Below are 20,987 nucleotides of genomic sequence, written 5' to 3' on the forward strand. Positions count from 1 at the left end.
GCAAGCTATCGATTTTTGCACACCCTTAAATTGTTGAAATCCCAAGTCCTTTCACTGTTCAGATCCTCCTTTTGTAGGAAATGTGCATCATGCAACTTCCATTGCTCAAAGGTTGCTGTGCAAAAGCCCTGCTGGCTGTAGCTGGCAAAGGTCACATGTCTCTCTGGTTTTCATTTTGTCCCCACTGGTGGGGATCAATGTATCTCAATGGACTTTGCCGTGTTAGGCTGCTCTCTTGCATGCTCGTAGGTCTTCAGTGTTTTCCCCACTTTTGAGAGTTTTTTAATTTCTGGTTTACAATTGGAAGTATAAGTCATTTTTCAGAAATAAAACCTCCCACATGATTAGTAGGGCAGATAGTGTAGCCTAATCCCATTCCATTGCAGTTCTGCTGGTACTGAATTGTAGGTCCTTTCCATCCCATTTTGGTCGGTTTTCTTTTTTTTTTTAAAAAAACCACAGTGCATGAAAAGTCCACATTTATAGTACAGTGGTACCTCGGGTTAAGTACTTAATTTGTTCCGGAGGTCTGTTCTTAACCTGAAACTGTTCTTAACCTGAAGCACCACTTTAGCTAATGGGGCCATCTGCTGCCGCCGCACCGCCGGAGCACAATTTCTGTTCTCATCCTGAAGCAAAGTTCTTAACCTGAAGCACTATTTCTGGGTTAGCGGAGTCTGTAACCTGAAGTGCATGTAACCTGAAGCGTATGTAACCCAAGGAACCACCGTATATGCAATCCATTTGGTATGAACTTTTTACATTAACTGTGATTCCTGCCCCCCCGTACATTTAAATGTTTTTCATTGCCTTTCCCCTTAAAAATATGCAGTTTGTACACTTTTAAAAATATAAAATATATATTTTGTAAGCATTTTTTTTCCACACCAAAACTGCATCGCAAAATGCCCAAAAGTGAATATTCTGACTTGGCGTTGTCTTCTCATCCACAGGCAACTTTGAGAACACAAGTTTGGGTTGCTCTTCGGTGAAAAGCCGACTAAATGAATACCTCATTCTCTCCTGATTATTAGAAAGCATGGGGGGGGGTGTGAGTAAGCCCCAGCATGCACTTTAGGAATAATTGTGTTCAATGGATCCTGTGCTATCTTTCTAGTGCTTCCATCCTCAAGTGCACCCTTCCCCAACCTGGTGCCCTCAATATGTTTTGAACTACAGCTCCCATCATCCCATTCACCATTCTAGCTGAGGCTGATGGGAGTTCAAAATACCTGGAGGGCACCAAGTTGTGGAACGATGCTGTAGTAATACCCAGCTAGAGTAGGTATTTAATTCTGATCAAGCCCATCAGTCATACTTGTCTCTGCTTCCCAGTATGCTTTTTTTAAAAAAAAGGCATGTAATTTTAGTGAGTGACTTTGCTCCTTTGGGTCTTTGATGCTTTGTATGCACCACTTTGCTCCCTGAAAAGATTGATGTGTCCCTCCGCCCATCACAATAGGATAATGGGTAGTTTAAATGTAATTATGTAAAGCAAACTTTAGAAGCCACTGCAGCCATTTATTGATTAGGACATTGCTAGCATGATGGGCTACAAATTATATGACAAAAAAAATATCCATCTGTCTATTTGTCTGTCACCTTAGAAAATCACCATGCTTCATGTTGGCTCATCTTCCTTGATAAGGAAATTGCCTTACCAATAAAGGGAAGATAGCTGATGTATTGACATGCTGAATGAGTGTTGTGCTACAGGATTGGGACATTACCCCCCATCTTGTACTGAAGTACTAGTTACAACTTTGTATCCTGACCTGTTAAACCACTCACTGGGAAGGTTTAGAGGAATCTGTGTACCTTCTAGGAAGGTGCATCTCATAGTTTAAGAATTCAGGCTCTGATCCTATCTGCAAGAGCCAATCAGTCCAAACCCTGCTTGTTCTACCTGTATTTTGGCAGTTGTTGTGGAAATCATACCCAAGAAGCCAAACGACTGTAGGAGGCAACTGTATGCAGGCTGGTCAATTATGCTGCATTCCTGGCTTCCACGACTAGTTCGCCCAAAATTGTTGCTCCAGGATTTTGCCTTCTTTCTGACTCTGCTTTTGGGTTTTAATTTGCTCCTTGGTTAGACATTCCCTATTGGACTGATCCACTGACTTGACTTATGGCCCACTTAGATATATAGTGTCTGATCTGCTCTATATTCTGTAGGGACATGTCAATTTTTCTGAGTTACAGTCATACAAGAAACACTGTTTATTGAAGACACTCAACACTCATTGCCTATAAATATGCAAATATTTTCTGATGCATAGTTGTGCATGGTTGACTGCAGAGAAATTACAAGCCACAAGTACTTGCTAGCGTGCAGGGGCTCCACATGACTGGAATGTCGGCTAGTGTGATCCATAAAATCTGTGTTAGGCTCCACAGAATCAAGATGTCCCACTAAAGTAACCCATAGATTCTATGCTGCATTCAAGGACCATGAATAACTACTCTACAGCAAAGTTTCTTCTAGTCTAAGGAAAAAGAGTGAGAGAACAATCTAGAGATTGGACTATTTGTAAATGAACAGAGTGCAGTTATTCATCATGCTTTTGCAGCTGCTTGTCTGAAGATGATAGCATTAGATTGCATTTATCCCCACGCTGAGAAAAGCTTCACTGGCTGGTTCCTGCAGATCAAGCTGCTATTAAAATCACATGAAGGATGCTTGGATATCATTTGGCAATGCTAGCCTCTTCAGTCAGACCTTACAACATTTGTGGGTGATACTCAGCAAATGAATGGCAAAGAATGCCAATGTTTTGCACTTCCAAATAATCTCTTTATGTTGATTTAGGGGGAATGTGAGCAGTGGCTTCAGAGCTGTCAGGAAATGAAAGGTCTGTCCTTGGGAAGGCCTGTCAGTGAAACAGAGAGCTCCCAAAAGGAAATCTGGATAAGTCCTGCCATATTGTCTCTCTCCTGCTTCTCTTCATAGTGCAGGAGGTCCGATGTCCTCTTCATTGTGCCAAACCTGTGACCTTACTCAGTAAAAGTGATCATCTCAGTTATCACTGGAGAAGAAATATCTTGTCAAAATCACAGACCTGACTTTCCAGCAATGTTGGGCTTTTGAAGAAGAACAAGATGTGCTCTTGTTTCTCAAGTCCCATGAGGAAAGGCAACTGGATGTAATTAAGGAGCTGGCAGAGCTATTTTTAATTCCTCCTTGGGTAGGATGCTCCTCTCAGAAAAAAGGACAATGGGTCTAATCCTTTCTAGGACTTCCTCTGAATGTTAATGTACTGTGCATTAGCTGCTCTGATTATTACCCATGGAACAGAACCTTTCTCTAATACCTCACAAAAGGAAAAAAGCATTGCCTGTTTTACAATAATTGAGCCAGAGTTTATAGCATAGCAGTGAACAGCCAATATGAACAAGCACACCTACAAGGTCTGGATTTTTGAGATTCAAATTCTTGACCCTTACTTCATGATAAGCTTTACAGTCCAATCCCAGCTGGGTCTACTTGAAAATTCTGTTGATTTCAGAGAAACGTACTTTCAAGTGAACAGGCTTAGAATTGCAGCACCTCAGAGTGATATTTGTGTACATTTTAATAGTCAACCTATTGACATTCATTTCATTAGTTTTGGCCCAGTCCTCCAATTTGTTAAGGTCATCTTGAATCCCAATTCTGTCTTCTTTGGGCAGAAGAGAAGCTGTAGTGGAACTGAAACAATACTACATGTGATGAATACAGGGCATAATGGAAAGCCTTCTTACATCCATACCTCCTGTATAGTTTTGGGAGAGGAGCTACCAGTGCATTATTTTAAACCATTATTGCACCACAACATGACAAAAGTCATCCTATTCCAATGCATGCCATTATATGTCAATACATACTTTTATGAAAGCAGGCACACTTCCCTCTCTCCCCCCAAATGTATCTTACAAGCCCACCCATTTGTCTTCAGCTTATGTCTCAAAAATAGCTCAGGGAGTTAATGTGTTGACCAAAGCTGTGATTGACATGTTTAGTGTTAAACAGTGAATGCGAGAAATGATATGATTGCATTCTGCAAGTACATCTGAGGGGCTGACAGCAAAGCAGGTGAACTTATTTAAATTCAAGAAGCCTGGGGAGAAAAGAATGCCTGAATACAAACCTGAGTTTATGCTGGAAATCTAAAACTCTTGTTTAGGCTATCATATGTGTAAAACTTTGGGACAGGCTCCCTGGAGCACTTTGGAGGAGGAAAGAACTTTGCGGGGTTCAAGACATAGATTAACATGTGATAGATGACTTCTGATGTGCCCCGTTCCCAGAGCCTCAGTTTGTATTATTGGTATGAGAAAAGATGTGATGCTCCTTGACTCTTTTGTTTTTCTCCTCTCCTCCCAGCCACCTTCCAACTGTGGTACTGTCATGATACTGTCAGCAGCTCCAGGCTGGTTGCCCAGGAAAGCATAATGGCAAGGAAAGGTTTCTTACAGTCCTTTTTTATTTCAATCTTTACAGAGAGAGGCAATAGAACCTAGCCTCTTGGATAATGGTGTTGTCCCGAGTGAATCTCCACCCCCTGTCTCTCCCACTTCCTCATTCATCATTCTCATCAGCTCTTCTACGGGTACTGCTACATGTCCTCGGTCTTTGAGCTCTTTGCTCTTCTACTTTTAAGGCTCACTGGGTTCTGGGAGATGGAGGGTCTGGAATGCTTTCTAATGACAATGTGTCACCTGGGTGTTTTTCTAGCTCTTCCATGATTTCGTAGCTTTCCCCCTCATCTGCCTCTGAGCTGCAACCTCCCTTGAACCCCTGTTGTAAAGCTATAATGTCTTCATCTTCCTCTTCCCTGAAAGGGTCAGGATGAGGAGGAGGTCTCCACCATTCCTCTCTGCCCAGTCACTGACAGGTACATGGCAATGTGAGTTACATACCCAAGCTGAGCAGGCTCTGATATTAAGCTTTCCCACTCACAAAATGGGTCACACTGAACTCTGTTGCTATGTAGTGTAGAACATTCAGTTTGTTTATAGAGAGGCAATGAAGCCACTCGACATGGATAACACTACATGATGCTGTGATGTCATCCTGAGATAGGCAGAGGTGAGACCATGCAAATATCATTGGATCCCAACTCCCATCACCCCCAGCCAGCACTGCCACTGGTCAGTGATAATGACACCAGTAGGCTAGCAACATTTTGAGAGCCACAGCCTCCTCCACCCCTGTTCTACCTGCTTGGGTGGGGGAGCTACTGACTATGGGAATGCTAGGTAGTGCCATAGTCGAGAATGTTGTTGCCTCTATGTTTGAAAATTGGTGAAATGAAACTTTCCTCCCCAATTTGTGGTGGTAACCTTTGGAGGTGGGAAGAGCCATTTCAGCAAAATCTCTGCTTGCAAGTGTTGGGATGTGAATAGATGCTAGGAGAGGATATATTTATTAGATATTATCCTTCCTTCCTCACGTAGGTGAGTTCAGCAGAGTGTCATCCCTTTGCAGCTTAAAAGGGAAGCTTACATAGGCGAAGTAATCCAGGATGCTTTAAGGCAGACTGGATTTTCCTGCTATCTCTCCCTAAAACAATAATCACGCAAACAGTCTTGTAAAAGATAAAAAATAGCATTCACTCACTCATAATACTTGTTGAAGAGTAACAGATACAGCAGCTTTGTTCAGGCAGGCTTAAAATGGTATTTCACTTACAAAGACATACTTAAGTCTAGCTTAAACTGGTGTCTGAGCTTGGAGCTCAGACATACAGTGGTACCTCGGGTTAAGTACTTAATTCGTTCCAGAGGTCCGTACTTAACCTGAAACTGTTCTTAATCTGAAGCAGCACTTTAGCTAATGGGGCCTCCTGCTGCTGCCACACTGCTGGAGCACGATTTCTGTTCTCAACCTGAAGCAAAGTTCTTAACCTGAAGCACTATTTCTGGGTTAGCGGAGTTTGTAACCTGAAGCATATGTAGCCTGAAGCGTATGTAACCTGAGGTACCACTGTACATATGTTCTCACATTTCTGGCAGAGTGGAAAGAGGCAGAGTAAGAGTAAGAGAATGTGCCCAGACAGGCAGAATATATAGCTACACCCTTTCTCTGTCAGGGCACAATGGGAGTGTCCCTCACAGAGTCCTCTCTAGCAAACTTAAAGGAAAACTCTGTGAGCCTCAGCTGCTATTATGTGCCTGTCTATCAAAATATGAATTGTTGGTTTGACTGCATTTAATATCCCACAGCAGGGTGCTTTCCTCTTGCAAAGGGGAGTGCAACCACTTACATTACTATTATTATTGTTAATGCTATTACAATTTATTACCCGTCCTCCACCCTGAAGTCCCAGGGTGGTGTGCAAGTTACATGCACATGTGCCTTTCACAAGCTGATGTAGCGTGCATGTATTTGAACTTGAGTAGCCACCCAAATGCACTTTCCTGTTATTAAGAGCCCAACGAGTTTTGGAATAATTCATGATTGTAACAAGCCTGAGAAAAATATTAACATTCACCAAGTCAGCTCGGGCTTATGTTATAGTGGAAATTAAAAGAAATCCAAATGACATCCACTGTGCTAAGGAGACCAAATGATACAATTGAAGAAGGGAAGATGGGTTGCTTGGAGAATGGTGTGTTTGCAAGAGAACGATGACTGAACTGGAGCTCAAGTGGCTGCAAATAGATTTCTTATCATCCCTTGGAACTTTCTTTGTTTAATCTTCCTAATATGTGCATGAATATTTAGTTTCCAAGAGAATGGGAGAGAAGGGTGGGGGAGAATTGACTGGAGAAATTGTGACAGGTTTAATTACATTTAAGAGAATATCAGGGAGATCAAAGCTGAAGAGATAAAAGCTGCAGCTACTGTACGGGCTCAAAATATCTTCTGAATCATAAACACGATTAAGTACAGTTCTTCAGACTCAGCCACCCTGAAGCTGGGAGAGCGTCACTGTTGAAATCAAGTCCTCTAGTTACAGTATTTTATGACTCACGTTGACTGCCTTTGGCTAGCTTGGTACTTAGGCAGGCACCAAAATGTCTGGGAGCCTTCGGAAGAAAACAGTAAACCAAACATTTCCGCCAAGGTCAGTGGCTCTAAAACAGCCCCCTGATGGGCTGAATGGTCTGTGGGCTGTTCGGTAGAGATGGCTGTTGACTGTAGGCCAACAAAAACCATTCTTGTGTCAACAGACGTAATCAGAACCCCTGTGGTGGTAATGACTCTGTCACACTTTTCATTAGCTGGGAACTGTTTACTTTTTTGAGGGCAAGTAGCATTTCTTTTCCTCCCAGATTTTAAGGGCGTTACGCGATCTGTTACTAACAATGAGCACCACTCAATCTCTGTCTCTCTCACACAGTCACACATACCTGCTGCCTTGTTTGCACTGATGCAAATGGAGGAACCCAGTCTAAGTGGAATCCAGTGGTTTCAGGTGGGATTTCTGAACTGCTGGAGTTTGGTAAGAATTTGGCCGTTTCACAGAATTTGCACTAGTATGCAAAAGCCACTAGTATGCAAAAGCCAGCTTGTCTTAAGGCAACCTCATTTCAGGTTCTGCAAAGGTTGAAGGAGTTGGAGGAGAAGAGGCCCAAGACTAGACTACAGGGCTATGTCACCATAGCAAAAATAGGAACCTCTAACCCAGTCATGTAGACAGCATCTTAAAAAGCAGAGACATCACCTTATCAACAAAGGTCCGTATAGTTAAAGCCATGGTTTTCCCAGTAGTGATGTATGGAAGTGAGAGCTGGACCATAAAGAAGGCTGATCGCCGAAGAATTGATGCTTTTGAATTATGGTGCTGGAGGAGACTCTTGAGAGTCCCATGGACTGCAAGAAGATCAAACGTATCCATTCTTAAGGAAATCAGCCCTGAGTGCTCACTGGAAGGACAGATCCTGAAGCTGAGACTCCAATACTTTGGCCACCTCATGAGAAGAGAAGACTCCCTGGAAAAGACCCTGATGTTGGGAAGGATTTAGGGCACAAGGAGAAGGGGACGACAGAGGACGAGATGGTTGGACAGTGTTCTCGAAGCTACGAACATGAGTCTGACCAAACTGCGGGAGGCAGTGGAAGACAGGAGTGCCTAGCGTGCTCTGGTCCATGGGGTCACGAAGAGTCGGACACGACTAAACGACTAAACAACAACAAACCCAGTCATACATTCACATTCCCTTCCCTTCTATCCCTGTTTCCAACTTGAGCCTAACCTCCTAAACTAGATATGGGAGGTTTTGGATTTGGATTTGATATCCCGCTTTATCACTGCCCTAAGGAGTCCCAAAGCGGCTAACAATCTCCTTTTCCCTTCCTCCCCCACAACAAACACTCTGTGAGGTGAGTGGGGCTGAGAGACTTCAGAGAAGTGTGACTAGCCCAAGGTCACCCAGCAGCTGCATGTGGAGGAGCGGGGAAGCGAACCCGGTTCCCCAGATTACGAGTCCACCACTCTTAACCACTACACCACACTGGCTCTGGTGTGCATGTATTCTCGCATTAATCCTTACATGGCATGGAGCTAAAAGCACAGCATTGCTCCCTGGTGAACATGGTATTGCCTTTTATACCAGTAATGTCTAGAGCATACTGTAACTAGAGCATAGAAACATATGAAGCCACCTTATACTAGGTCAGACCATTGATTCAGTATTTTCTACATGGATTGGTAGTGGCTCTGCAGGGTTGCAGGCAGGGGTCTTCATGAGCCCTACCTGGTGATGTTGGGGAGTGAACCTAGGACCTTCTGCATGCAAAGGAGATGCTCTACCACAGACGTGTGGCCCTTCCCCATATGAGAAATGAACAGGGCAATTTCCATTGACAACAGAGATGCAGTGAAACTTCAGAGGCTAAGACCACTGACCAGGAGACCTTTCTTGCAAGGCTTCCTCTTGTTCATCACCCCATTGAGCCTTCCCCACTTGGTGGCCTGCAGATGTTTAAGACTACAACTCCATTCAGCATGCTCAATAGACATGGTTTATCTGCAATGTCCAAAGTATCTGGAGGACATCAAGTTGAGGAAGTTGCCTTATGGGTTCCAATTAAATTACCTTAAAAAGAACAGATAACACACATGCTGTAGGTAGCTTTTGGGGGTTATTGGCATAGCAACATAAGATGCTATATTGTACAAAGCACAAAATGAATATCCCTATTCATTGTGAGAGCTGGTGGTCTGTTGAACAAAACATTCTATAGACATTCTGCTTTTCCAGTATCCCCATAGTTACGTCTTTTTTTTTTATAAAAAAAATGATAGTCTATTTCAATCATGAGAAATTTATCTGGTGTAAAAGAAATAATCTTCAACAATAGAAATCTAATACCTTTTCAGTGTTCAGAAGACTCAAACTTCACAGCCCTTTAAAGAAAGGTTTTGTGTTTTGTACCTTTGCAAAACAACAGCCCTTCCCTCCTGCAGCCAATTCAGTTACGGGCAACAGCAGGATCGCATAGCTTTGGACTGAAATTTTGGGGAGGCTTATCAGTTCTACAAAGGGTGTCCAAGGGGCTGGAAATTACATTTCAAGTCCACACCAATGCAAGAGATCCACTTTCACCAATAAACCTGGCGCTTTGTTAGGCTTGGAAGAGAGATAAGAGAATGCCTGGAGCTTCAAGCCTTTAGAGGTGGTGCCAAATTAAAACTCTGAAGGGCTGGATAAGCTCCATATTTGCAGTTCCTAAAGTCCACTGGGGCAGAGTGTCCAGTTTTAAGTCCAAAGCCCTTAAACCTCTTTGTGGCTCCCCAGCTGTTTTGCAGGGACTGGTTGAAAGACTTAAAAGTCCTGGTTAACAAAAGGGTTTTTCAAAGCCAGGCTAGATCTGAGCAAAGCCTCCCTCAGTGCATCTAGGCATTCAGGCAACCAGAGATTCCCAAGGAGTTGTGCAAACTGCGGGGGATTTGTTGTAAAGGCATAACACTATGTAACAGCAGAATGTAATTTACCATGTACAGTCCTCCCAAGCTTTTCACTTCATCTCTGAGATCAGTTACCCTAAGTCTCAAAGAATAGAAGTGCTTATTTTATTTGGATGTCAGCAGAATTTGGGGAATTCCTAAAGGGGCTGTTATGGCGACCATCCATCTGCTATGGGCAACCTTGTAATTATTATATTGCCTGTGAGAAAAACAATATTTATTCATTCTCAAATTCCTTGAAATTGGGCCTTGACCTGTAGGAAAATCTGTCTGGATTTTCTTGTGTCTCCAAGTGGTGCCATTATATCCTGCACTACTTCTATCATACAAAACCAAATGCCCTGGCTTATGGATTGATTGATTTACTCAGATAACGGTTTAGTATCCCATTACTCAGCTCTCAACAGTTAAAATATTGCAATTTCATGATAAAACAACAGCATAAACACAAAGCCATGCAAGCTGGAAACATATTAAGCAGGAAAAAGCCCTAACAGGGTTCATATACAACACATTGGATTGGATCCAGACTGTTAGCTGAACTTGGTTCCCATTGAAATCAATAGGACTCCGTGTAAATCAGAGCTTTCCAAACTTTTCATGTTGGTGACACACTTTTAAAGACATGAATCATTTTGCGACACGGTAATTCAGTTTTACTAGCAAACTGGACATTAAACTAACCCCTTTCCAGCCCCAGGAGGATCATGGGGAGCACCCACACACTGCAGCTGACACACTAACGTGTCACGACACACAGTTTAGAAAGGGTGTAAATGACTAACTTTGCCTTGACATTCATTTCAGTAGGAACTGAATTTAGTTCATGTTGTTTGGATCAAACCTATTATCTCCCCAGGAAGGCAAAAGCTTGGCAGAGCAGGAAAGTTTCCAACAACCTGGAAGAATTGGCACCAAGGTAATCTGCCCTGCAGAGAGAATTCCAAAAGTGGTGCCACAGCAGAAAAGGTCCTGTCACAGATGACTTCCTGCCTCACATCAGATGGCAGGGAACCTCCAAAGGGCCTTGGATGAGGATCTTGTTTTCTGGACAGGCTTGTGGCAGTCAGCTGATTGACAGGATTGCAGAAGGCTTATGCCTTGTGAAGCCCCTTCCATACTGCTGCATATGGACTATGCTTTAGTCTGCATGGTTTGCAAAAATGGGCCACCTGATGTCAAACTTGGCCCATGGAGAGTGGGGAAGATTTCAGTCTGGCCCTCTGGCCACAGCCAGTTCCACTGGTGTAGGAAGAGGCATCCACTTTTAATTAGAACACAAATGTTTCCCAGATATATAATGGAAGTTCATTAAATGCCAATCAGTCGGTTCCAATAATGCATCAATCATTGGACTTAGTTAACACAGAGATGCAATTTAATATTATTTGTGCTGCGATATCATGCACAATGTGCTTTACAATAGCCCCCCCCCCGCCAATGTGTTTTAGAAACAGTTTACTGAGATTGGGAACAGGAAAAACAGCCCAACAATATCAGGGAAGTTCAGCCACAAATTGGCACGTTCTATTAAAGCAAAAGCAGGCTAGAAATGAACTTCCAACCTTGCCAAAATCCACACCTCCGCAGCATGCTCATTAATTCAGGTAGTGTTTTCCAGTGCTATAGCAGCAATCAGTCTACATTCTTCTGGTAGGTTTATTTTTTATACTTTCAGATATCCTTTTTACAGGACAAGGAATAAAATCCATGCTTTTGTAAGAGATAGAAAACTGCTGAAATAGAATGATGAGAGTACTGCAAAACTCAAGCGCTTACGGGAGCATAAATAATGTGTAAAGCTAACTTCAAGTATTGAATAGAATAATTCAGTAAATTAAATTTATATTTTTCCTGTGAACTCTTTTGCACTCTTTTTTGGGTGCTTTTTGTATTTATTTTGTACACAATAGTAATTGTGTGCAATTGTTTAGTACACAGTGACCTTTCCTGTCCTAAAGACCCATTTAAAATAGTATACACATGTGGCAATGTCATCCAATTTCCTTGGAATTAAGGTCAATGGAAACTGCGGTGTATTTGGGATATATAGTTTTATTTCCACACACATAAATAACCTGAGCATAGGATGCAGGGTGATAGTGGGGGGTTCACAGCACTAACACTCCTCACTTAGGTATTGCCTCTACATTAGGTTCCATGGGAAATACCCAAGCCACAGCTTTGAGTCCAGCACAGACCAAGGCCAGCCTCTGTGTCTTCAGCTTCCAGCACCAGCCAAAACTCACCACAACACAGCCACCCCATTGTTCTCCATTCTAGGATGATGTGGCATCCAGGCTAGTGAGGTAGGGAATGGCCCACCTATTTGTCTCCATGGCAACAGAGCTCACTCTTTGGACTTATAACTGGCAGTACCTAACTGGCCAGCTAAGGCCATTATCTTATAAAGAAACTAATTTGACTGATTCAGCAGGTTTCCACTTATGGATTCTAATATCTCAGATACAGCTTTGGAAGAGACTCACATGTATCATCCAGACCAGGCATAGACAAACTCGGCCCTCCAGATGTTTTGGGACTACAACTCCCATCATCCCAGACCACTGGTCCTGTTAGCTAGGGATGATGGGAGTTGTAGTCCCAAAACATCTGGAGGGCTGAGTTTGCCTATGCCTGATCCAGACTGACCCCACCCCTATTCCCATGTTCAAGTCTCCCTTGCTTGAGGCACCAAAGGTAATAGAGGTGTACCTATCTGAGTTGCATGACGTATGAAAGTTTCTTGAATTTCAAGCTCCAAGCATCCAGCGCAAATCCTCTTAAGTTTAAATTCAGATACAGGCACCCATGGCCTAGTCCAGCCCTGTTTCAACTGGGCTGATGCACAAAGCTGATGCGCAACTGATCTGAGCAGAACCACCAGTGAAAGCTGCTAGTTGAAAAATGTAGGTGGCAGGTGTTTGTGATTAAATACACTCACATATACACCAACCCTATTACAGCCCACCTTTCAGCAATTGTAGGGAACTATCACTGTAGTAAACACAGAGACAAATATTGCAATTTCCGCCCTCCCTAGCTTGGCAGGCCAGGGTGATTGTGGCAGTCTCTGTGGTTTAACTTTCAGGAAATTCTTCCTCTAGTTTTCCTCCAGGAGCCATAAGAATTCAGAGAAGTGATTAAACAAGATGTCTCATGCTGGTTAAGGCTCCTCTGTGATCTGTTTGGAGACCAAATTCCATTCTGTTTTTATATCTTAGGCAATTACATGGCAATACATTAAAACCCAAGGAATGTCGTAACATGGAAATAAGGAAATGTAGCATTCCATCTGAAATAGAATAGGCTGAAGCCCCAATGGCTTCCGTCCCGCAAGGCCTTTGCGGTGACAGTAGAAAATGATTAATTATATTTAATATGAGAGAACTGACACACAGCCCTTCAAGTAGACGATAAGGATTTCCACAAGGGCAGGTTCTGGTGGACAGCGAAAAAGACGTATTAAAGTTGCTTCATAATTCCAGAAGTTCACAAAATCATTGAGAGCACAACTATTTAATAGTTTCCCATTTTCACCTTCTTTCCTAGTTCCACTCTGGTATCTAAAATGCATTTTAGTTCCTCGTTTTAGGTAGTAGGTTACCTGCAGCATCAACTGTAGTGATGTTTTGGAACCAATAAGTCTTTTTTTCCTGAACAGATATAAAAGGGAACACTTTGAGCTCCTTCCCCACAACTGAAGCACATAATAGTTTATGCAAATTTCATTCAATTTTGCTTCAATGGTGCTTATTTCCCTGGGAATTATATTAATGCATTGCCATGAAAATACATAACAATATATGGCATTTTTCATCTTCACGAATACTTGGCAGACAATTACAGAGGAAGAATAAGTGGGGGAAGTGTTGCCTAAGAAATAATTTTTAATTTTATTTTCTTTATATGCTGGTGTTGACTGATTTTCAACAAAGGGAAAATCTAAGACGACCTTTGATTTTCATTACTGGAAGTGAGTTCAGTTTTGTATTGGCCTATTTTGTTTTGATTGAACTATCAGATTCATACCTTTTAAATGAAACCCCCACCCCCACCCCAAAGTTTTTCAAGAGAAAATTTCTGGTTTATCTTCTATAAAATTTATTATCCTAAATTTTAAATTTGGGAGAACCAGCTCTGTATATTCACTCCACCCAAGATCGCTATCACATGGGGGGTGGGTTAGTGGGGCCTATGAACTGCCCCCTCCCCAACCCTCTACTACTTTGGCAGCCCCATATATGCTGAGGGCTGAATGTGTCTGACTGCGGTGAGAACAAAATGCTGGACTAGATGGGCCTTTGGCCTGATCCAGCCAGTGGCAAAAGGAAGGAGAACTGGCACCCGGGGCGGAGTGTCAGGGGGTGGGGCAAACCGCCTGCCGGCGCGTGCACCACTACATACTGCGCATGCCCGTGCACGGCTATATATTGTGCATGCGAGTGCACAGCTATGTACAGCACATGCATACTCATGGCTGCAGCAGTGTCGGAGGGATCCTTCACTCGTGGCTGCAGTGGCATCAAAGGGATCCTCTGCTCATGGCTGCAGCGGTGGCAGAGGGTTAGGGTATGCGGTATGGCGCTTGAGCGGTGCTGCGCATGTGCCACTGGGTGGTTTGCTGATGGTGCTGCTCGAGTGCTGTATGGATGACAGATGAGGGTGCAGCCACGAGCAGAGGATCCTCCACACGTGGCTGCGACGGCATGATGGTGGCAACCTGCGCTGCTGTGCCTGGGGGCAGTGGGGTGAACCCTCCACGGGGTGCCTTCTTGTCACCCCTCCTCAGAGATGGCACCTGGGGTGACTCGCCCCCCTCTCTCCCCTTCCTCCACCACTGGATCCAGCTAGGATCTTATGTATTGAATGCCTGGAACAGGGAGCTTGCTTGACTCAAATAGGATCTCAGCACGATTAGGGAGCCTGTGAGCTCAGGGTTCTAAGTTGTGTGGGGACAAAAAAAATCAAAGGAGGAATCAAAGCAAGCAGAGGGGGGAAATGGGGAAAGTAGAAATATATTCCAGAAGACAAATTAATTCTTCAGGAACCATATTTCAAATACTTGGGAGACAACAACTGCCTCACACCTGCTGTCTCATTTGCATAATGGCAATGGAGAGGATGAATGAATAAGGCTGACATCTTCTGAACATCTATTTCTGAAATATACTCAGAGTTGAGAGTGGATTTCATGCTCTTTATTCAGCTCATAGTGGTGAGGAGGGAATGAAAGTCCCCTCAAAGTATCTGCTTTATATACATTATTTACACAATGGGCTGCACGTGATTGGCTAATTCCGGAATTCTCCTGTAGGCCAATCAGGTTGTGGATTCACTTCTATCTGGAGCTGGATTGGGTGGCTCCTGCCGACCAATCATACTGCTGCATTGTTCTAGGACCAATCAGACTGCTGCATTCTGAATCCTATTGTTCTAGGACCAATCAGACTGCTGCATTTTGGATCCTATTGTTCTAGGACCAATCAGACTGCTGCAGTTTGGATCCTATTCAACTCAGTACATAACAATTTCGATAACGAATATCTCCCCAGCCACCCTCAGAGTCCCCGTGTCATCTGAGGGAAGGAAGTTGGTGGCTAACACAGGGTGCTAGAGGTGGTTTTAGGGTGGCATGACCAGTGAAGTTACACTGGGTGCTCCTCTGCAGGGTACTGTTGTACAGGATACCACTAAAATTTGAGAGCCCAAAGTCTGCCACTGACACAGCCCTCTCTTCCCCTTTAAAGAAGTTTCTGCCACCAGATAAAGGGGGGATTTATGCCTGCTAGGCTGCCCTCTATCAATCAGTCTAAATGTTTCCCTGGGGCTTCCTTGAAGCATCTCAAGGTAGCATAGTTAATGGCTTCCAGGTGGGAGGGTGTTCAAAAAAAGCTGAGACCACAAAGGTTTATGAAACGATTGAAAAATTTGCTGAAATGAGGTGGGTGAGTGGAATTTTAAGAAAAATAAATTGTATGTAAAAGTCACAGAAAACTAGTATATCCCCGCCCCATGCTGCAAAACAAGGATTAAATGCAATCCTTTGACACTATATTGAAGCACATTCCCTAAAGAGAGAATCTTATACAAGCTCCTTTCTCTCCTGAAAGCCTTTCATTATTATGATGAGATCTAACACTTCCAGTCTGGCTACCTGTCGATATAGCCTTTGTTTACCTGCCCCTTTTACATCACAGGCACTTCCTTTCAGGGTACACGAATTAACCTTATTATTCCCCAAACTAACACATAAGAAAGTTCAGCAATGGGCAAGGCAGGTATGCACTTGCACGCAGTTCATAAACAGTTCAGGGGAGAAGAGTCCTATTCTTTCATCAATGGGAAAATTAGATAATTTCCAAAATTATTTGGGTGTCTAAAAGACTGACTTTAAAATACCTTACAAATGATGGACCAACATCAGCAGGACTTGTTGCATGTTTACTTCCTACTAGGTCATTCCATTGACAGGAGGAAGGGCAATAATAGATGGGAAGGACTTGGGTAAGTGGCTATAGCCCCGAAGTTCAAGCTTCCAAATATTGCAAGGCATCATGAGATGGTCATAGGGAAGTGACTCCAATGTCATTGTGGTAACATGATGCTGGACAACCATTCCTTTTTAGGATAAATTTCTTTGTTTGTAGTCCAGAATGGTAGTCTTATAGAAGCTGATTGTTACAAGATAGCTTGCTAATACCCTGAGAACTGTTTTAAATGTTTTGAGGAAGATAACCATCACAAACCCTCCAACTTTTCTCCACTGAAGACAGGGACATCCTATTCCATAGTAGAAGTGGTAGTAATTTTATTATGTATACCCCGCTCATCTGACTTGGTTGCTCCATCCACTTTGAGCGACTTCCAACACATATAAAAACATAATAAAACATTAAACATTACAAAACCTTCCCTATACAGAGATGCCTCCAGATGTCTTCTAAAGGTTGTATAGTTACTTATCTCCTTGGCTCAGGGATCACATAACCCCTCCAACACTATTTCCAATGAAAATACAGTGGTACCTCGTGTTACGTACCATCCCCCTTACGAATGCTGCGGGTTACGGGGTCCGCTAACCCGGAAGTAGATGCCCCTTGTTGCGAACTTTATCCCGGGATGTGAGAGGAAGTCGTGCTCCAGTAGCACGGTGGCAGCGGGAGGTGCCATTAGGGAAAGCATGCCTCATGTTACGAGTGGTTTCGGGTTACAAACGGAGCTCCGGAACAGATTAAGTACATAACATGAGGTACCACTGTAGTGATGTCCTAATATACTTTCCAGGATGGTGAAAATAGGGACATCCTAAGTAAAAGCAGGACATTCTGGGATAAAATCAGAAACTGGGACAGGAGCTTGGGAAAGATAGAGGACTCCACCCCAGCTATCGAGAGGGGGCAAGTGTATGTGTGAGCATGCACATCCAAATTTAGAGAAATTGCAGTTTTGCTGTTTGTTTTTTCCCTTTTAAAAAAAAAGATATTTATTGAGTTTTTCCACCTTTATAAATTAAAAAATCAAAAAAAAAAGAAAAAAGAAAAAAGTTAAAAACACATAAAGTTTACAATCCTTATTTTCAATAACATATTTCCCTGACTTCCCCACACCTCCCCTTCTTATATTCCAATTCAAATTGTTAATTCAACAAGTTCTTGTCCCCAATTTTTGACCTTTTTATATTTAATTCATTTTAGAAAAACCAATTTTAACTTATAAACATCAGTATTTAAACATCAGTGCTCATTCTTAAAACTTTTTTCTAAAGTCGACCCAAATTCCCTTCCACGAATTCCCCAATTTTCATACTAATAACAAACAAAATAGAAAAAACAGATTATAATTATGCACCCTTTGGATTCCCAAACCCCACCCCACCCTTTCCCAGTTTAAATCCCCAACAAATGTCCATCAGTCTTAGTCTACTATCAGCCTGGAGACCTCACGTCCGAGGCTCTTAATTCTCTCTCAATTCCTCTCTGCCGGTTTTTTTGGTAGTCCTTAATATTAAACACCAGATTTCGGAGAAGCTCTGTCCCGATAGGGTCCATATTTCTTCCAGCCAGACCTCCATACTTAAAAGTGGAGCCCGAATCTTGTTTCTTACTCCTTTTAAGTCCAAATGTCCCCAAAGCTCCAACTTTCACCTTAATCAAATTTGTAATCCATAGGTCTTCAGATCTCCACATAAGGAGATCTCTCCATTCTTCAATCTTCAATTCAAAACAGATTTTCATCATCCAGTACTTATTTTCCTTTGTAGCCATCATGTCAGGCCTCTGGCTCTTCTTCATCATCTGCAACATTACATCTCCTCCTTCCTTTTCCTCAGAAGCAACATATATCTCTTTCTCCACACTCTCAAATCTTTCAAGTTTCTCTTCTTGTCCAGCTGCATGGACTTCATGAGTCAAGTCCTTATCAAATTCAATGAATTTGTTTACTGTTAAGTCCAGAGTTGCAACATTTGTAGCCAAAACATCAATTTGGCCTTGTAACTTTCCCAAGAGAAGAAACACTCTGTCCAATTTAGCTTGAATTTTTCCTCCTTCAGCCATTCTTGTAATGTCCCAAAATCCCCTCTAGAGGGATTTTGGTTACTTTATCTTCCTTCCAGTTCAAATCCAAAAATGAAGTTAGTTTGTATCAGTTCTTCCTTGTTTTCAACAAAATATAACCAAATTGTAGCAAATATATCCATCAGAGACAGCAGAAACAAAGTTCTCTTTTTCCTTCTTGACAGCTAATTTGACAGCTGTCAAACTCTTCTATATCTCCTCAACAGGCTCTCTCGCGGATCACTCCCGGGTCCGGGGGGGTGGCACTTCAGCTCTCAAAATTAGCTCTTATCCTCCAGTGAAATTACTTATACTGCCAAATCGTGAAATTAATGTCTTTTACCCAATAAAGAAGAAGAAATTCTCTCGACCTTAGTTAGCTAGTCCTTGCTTTAGATTATTTATAAGTCGGGGAAACGGACTTCCTGTTTGCGCCTTCCCCGATTGTGCCTAATTCAAAAAAATTTTTCCTTTACAAATCCAATTTCCGTATTACTCACGGGTTGTTGCTTTTAGAGTCCAATTGTTCACAAGAAGAATTCAGCGCTCTCCGACCATGGCATGCGGCTTCACTCCGCAGGAGAAGCAGTCGACTCTCAGCACCGCGTCGCTCACCCCGTCCCCCGTTCCGAAGCCTTTAAAAAGGCTCCTTCGCGGGTTGGGGGCGCAAATGGTGCCCGCCGAGTCACCAGGTTCACAGGCTTCAGCGCCTGTGATTTCTGAGGGTCCCCGCGTCGCCGCAGTGGCAAGACCCGGATCCTGCGGAGCCGATTCCCTCCGGAGCTCGGAGGGAATCCGCCATTAGCCGATGGCGCTAACCCGGAAGTCCTGCAGTGTTGCTGTTTGAGGGAGGAAGAGGTTGAGAGAGATAACAATTTGAAGGTTTGTTGAAGGTGCAGATCTTTCTCTGAGGATTTGATGCAGACATCATATCTGCTGCCCTGTATAAGCATTTGCTGTTTTCTTCCATTCTGCTTGTTAGGGTGGCCACTTATGCATCTCCAAAATTAGAAAAGGAAATGCAACGTCACCAAAAAAAAGAGAGCGCTAAAATGGACACAGATTTGCATAAAATTCACATCATTTATATGCTTAGATGCAAATTTAGACATAATTGCTATAATCTAAATAAGAAATACAATGCATCTCTCCAGAATTGGCCTGGTGACCTCAGAAACCACTACACTGCTACCGACACTTAACAGGCACCCATAGCATATGAAAGAAGTTGTAGCTTAATAGTTTGTTTTCTTCTCTCACTTCTCCCTCACTCATGATTTCACTCATACTTTCCTCAGGGGTTGTACAGCAACATGATGATAAATGTGGACTGTGTTGGCTTCCAAATGTGCTAATGTGTCAAAATATGTTTTCCTTGCACATTTCCATATTAGCATCTTATTCACATAATGAAAGTGATTTGGTGAAAGACTTGCAAATACACTGAGGTGGTTTTCAAACAATAATCTTTTCTAAGACCGAGGAAGTCACTTGGAATGGCTGGGAAAGGGCCACCAACCACCTGCCAAAAGAGCAGGGGGAAAATGTTTGGGAGTGTTGTAATTTTTCAGCATGAAAACTTGCAAGCTTCCTGGCAAGGATGCTGCATATGACTTGGCAGCGCCCCCATTGCTTCGGAAAATGAAGCCAATGGCGCTTTTGTCAAATCTGCTGCATGGTTGGCCATTCTTCAGGATTGATCTACAAGGACATTTTGATTTGCCTCTAATACATAACTTTGAGTTGGGTGCAGCATGGCTTGAATCACAAGCTGTTGTGGGTCAAGCACTCATTCCCCCTGCCTCTGTCAGGAGAATCAATGACTGGAAGATCGAACTGCATTAGGTGTTCCTAATTCAAACAGGGCTTGCTTGCATACGACAGCATTTGGATTTTAGCAAGTAGCATTGAGATTGGCATAGATTGCTGCTTCTCCTCTGCCATCTTCCTTGCCAGAAACACCATGCCTGGTGGCAGGTGGCAGCAGTGGGTAATTGTTGTAACATTTCTCCCCACTGATACTGGAATTACAAGTCCCAGAATACCTGGTGGAATTGGACCTTGAGTTTTGGTTCCTTGATGGGCATTCTGGGACTTATTTATAAGAGTTCTTACCCAGCCATTACCGCAAGGTTTCAACAATAGGATCGTAGGATCATAGAGTTGGATGGGACCCTGAGGATATAATAGTAACAGTAATAATAATAATAATAATAATAATAATAATAATAATAATAATACCTTTATTGTCAATGTACAACCTGTGTACAATTAAATTAACCGAGCCTCCCTCCCCCCTACAATCAATCTCGTTGCACTCTGTGTGCTTGTCGTACAACACAACAACCCCGAAAGTCAGTTGCACTATATTATTTTCCGTTCAGGAAATATGCAGCTGTCCCTTATAGGGATTCAACCTGCAACCTTGGTGTTATAAGCACCATGCTCTAACCAACTGAACATAGAATGTACCATTATAAAAACAAGATCATCGCAATTATAAAACACATAACTGACCTTGACTCTCAAAGGC

General features: G+C 42.8%; 1 long non-coding RNA gene across 1 annotated transcript; it reads right to left on the reverse strand.

The window, feature by feature from the left end:
• Positions 1-3,548: 3,548 nt before the first annotated feature.
• LOC128420732 (uncharacterized) lies at positions 3,549-7,469 on the reverse strand. The gene is made up of 2 exons (XR_008332105.1): positions 7,336-7,469; positions 3,549-3,688 (listed from the first exon to the last, which is right to left on the reverse strand). It is a non-coding gene; the product is annotated as an uncharacterized LOC128420732 (long non-coding RNA).
• Between the last annotated feature and the right edge of the window lie 13,518 nt (positions 7,470-20,987).

Source organism: Podarcis raffonei, chromosome 9, assembly GCF_027172205.1.
Source record: "Podarcis raffonei isolate rPodRaf1 chromosome 9, rPodRaf1.pri, whole genome shotgun sequence".
NCBI classification, from domain to species: Eukaryota; Metazoa; Chordata; class Lepidosauria; order Squamata; family Lacertidae; genus Podarcis; species Podarcis raffonei.